Genomic DNA, 3,548 nt, shown 5'->3' on the forward strand with positions numbered 1-3,548 from the left:
TGACTTGAAATCACATAAAAGAAGCATATTTCTAAGTTTATGGGTCTATATCCTCAAAATGATGCTATTTCAAGCCAATATGGCTTCTTACATGCCTATTTTCTTTATTTCTTAACTTCTGAACTTTTTCTTTCTCAAACCATCTCATATTTACATAGTTATAACAGATTATGACTTGAAATCACATAAAAGAATCATATTTCTAAGTTTATGGGTCTATATCCTCAAAATGAAGCTATTTCAAGCCAATATGGCTTCTTACATGCCTATTTTTTTTATTTCTTAACTTTTGAACTCATTATTTTTCAAACCATCTCATATTTACATATTTATAACAGATTATGACTTGAAATCACATAAAACAAGCATATTTCTAAGTTTATGGGTCTATATCCTCAAAATGAAGCCATTTCAAGCCAATATGACTTCTTACATGCCTATTTTCTTTATTTCTTAACTTCTGAACTTATTCTTTCTCAAACCATCTCATATTTACATAGTTATAACAGATTATGACTTGAAATCACATAAAAGAATCATATTTCTAAGTTTATGGGTCTATATCCTCAAAATGAAGCTATTTCAAGCCAATATGGCTTCTTACATGCCTATTTTCTTTATTTCTTAAATTTTGAACTCATTCTTTCTCAAACCATCTCATATTTACATAGTTATAACAGATTATGACTTGAAATCACATAAAAGAAGCATATTTCTAAGTTTATGGGTCTATATCCTCAAAATGATGCTATTTCAAGACAATATGGCTTCTTACATGCCTATTTTCTTTATTTCTTAACTTCTGAACTTTTTCTTTCTCAAACCATCTCATATTTACATAGTTATAACAGATTATGACTTGAAATCACATAAAAGAATCATATTTCTAAGTTTATGGGTCTATATCCTCAAAATGAAGCTATTTCAAGCCAATATGGCTTCTTACATGCCTATTTTTTTTATTTCTTAACTTTTGAACTCATTCTTTTTCAAACCATCTCATATTTACATATTTATAACAGATTATGACTTGAAATCACATAAAACAAGCATATTTCTAAGTTTATGGGTTTACATCCTCAAAATGAAGCCATTTCAAGCCAATATGACTTCTTACATGCCTATTTTCTTTATTTCTTAACTTTTGAACTCATTCTTTCTCAAACCATCTCATATTTACATATTTATAAGAGATTATGACTTGAAATCACATAAAAGAAGCATATTTCTAAGTTTATGGGTTTACATCTTCAAAATGAAGACATTCCAAGCCAATATGGTTTCTTACATGCCTATTTTCTTTATTTCTTAAATTTTGAACTCATTCTTTCTCAAACCATCTCATATTTACATAGTTATAACAGACTATGACTTGAAATGACATAAAAGAGGCATATTTCTAAGTTTATGGGTCTATATCCTCAAAATGAAGCTATTTCAAGCCTATATGACTTCTTACATGCCTATTTTATTTATTTCTTAACTTTTGAACTCATTCTTTCTCAAACCATCTCATATTTACATAGTTATAAGAGATTATGACTTGAAATCACATAAAAGAATCATATTTCTAAGTTTATGGGTTTACATCTTCAAAATGAAGACATTCCAAGCCAATATGGCTCCTTACATGCCTATTTTCTTTATTTCTAAAATTTTGAAATCATTCTTTCTCAAACCATCTCATATTTACATAGTTATAACAGATTATGACTTGAAATCACATAAAAGAAGCATATTTCTAAGTTTATGGGTTTACATCTTCAAAATGAAGACATTCCAAGCCAATATGGCTTCTTACATGCCTATTTTCTTTATTTCCTAAATTTTGAACTCATTCTTTCTCAAACCATCTCATATTTACATAGTTATAACAGATTATGACTTAAAATCACATAAAAGAAGCATATTTCTAAGTTTATGGGTCTATATCCTCAAAATGAAGCTATTTCAAGCCTATATGACTTCTTACATGCCTATTTTCTTTATTTCTTAACTTTTGAACTCGTTCTTTCTCAAACCATCTCATATTTACATAGTTATAAGAGATTATGACTTGAAATCACATAAAACAATCATATTTATAAGTGTATGGGTCTATATCCTCAAAATGAAGCCATTTAAAGCCAATATGGCTTCTTACATGCCTATTTTCTTTAGTTCTTAACTTTTGAAATCATTCTTTCTCAAACCATCTCATATTTACATAGTTATAACTGATTATGACTTGAAATCACATAAAAGAAGCATATTTCTAAGTTTATGGGTCTATATCCTCAAAATGATGCAATTTCAAGCCAATATGGCTTCTTACATGCCTATTTTCTTTATTTCTTAACTTCTGAACTTATTCTTTCTCAAACCATCTCATATTTACATAGTTATAACAGATTATGACTTGAAATCACATAAAAGAATCATATTTCTAAGTTTATGAGTCTATATCCTCAAAATGAAGCTATTTCAAGCCAATATGGCTTCTTACAAGCCTATTTTCTTTATTTCTTAACTTTTGAAATCATTCTTTCTCAAACCATCTCATATTTACATAGTTATAACAGATTATGACTTGAAATCACATAAAAGAAGCATATTTCTAAGTTTATGGGTTTACATCTTCAAAATGAAGACATTCCAAGCTAATATGGCTTCTTACATGCCTATTTTCTTTATTTCTTAAAATTTTGAACTCATTCTTTCTCAAACCATCTCATATTTACATAGTTATAACAGATTATGACTTGAAATCACATAAAAGAAGCATATTTCTAAGTTTATGGGTCTATATCCTCAAAATGAAGCTATTTAAAGCCTATATGACTTCTTACATGCCTATTTTCTTTATTTCTTAACTTTTGAACTCGTTCTTTCTCAAACCATCTCATATTTACATAGTTATAAGAGATTATGACTTGAAATCACATAAAAGAATCATATTTATAAGTGTATGGGTTTATATCCTCAAAATGAAGCCATTTAAAGCTAATATGGCTTCTTACATGCCTATTTTCTTTATTTCTTAACTTTTGAAATCATTCTTTCTCAAACCATCTCATATTTACATAGTTATAACTGATTATGACTTGAAATCACATAAAAGAAGCATATTTCTAAGTTTATGGGTCTATATCCTCAAAATGATGCTATTTCAAGCCAATATGGCTTCTTACATGCCTATTTTCTTTATTTCTTAACTTCTGAACTTATTCTTTCTCAAACCATCTCATATTTACATAGTTATAACAGATTATGACTTGAAATCACATAAAAGAATCATATTTCTAAGTTTATGGGTCTATATCCTCAAAATGAAGCTATTTCAAGCCAATATGGCTTCTTACATGCCTATTTTCTTTATTTCTTAAATTTTGAACTCATTCTTTCTCAAACCATCTCATATTTACATAGTTATAACAGATTATGACTTGAAATCACATAAAAGAAGCATATTTCTAAGTTTATGGGTCTATATCCTCAAAATGATGCTATTTCAAGACAATATGGCTTCTTACATGCCTATTTTCTTTATTTCTTAACTTCTGAACTTT

The sequence above is a fragment of the Chenopodium album genome, chromosome 2 (assembly GCF_948465745.1).
Source record: "Chenopodium album chromosome 2, dcCheAlbu1.1, whole genome shotgun sequence".
Lineage (NCBI taxonomy): Eukaryota > Viridiplantae > Streptophyta > Magnoliopsida > Caryophyllales > Amaranthaceae > Chenopodium > Chenopodium album.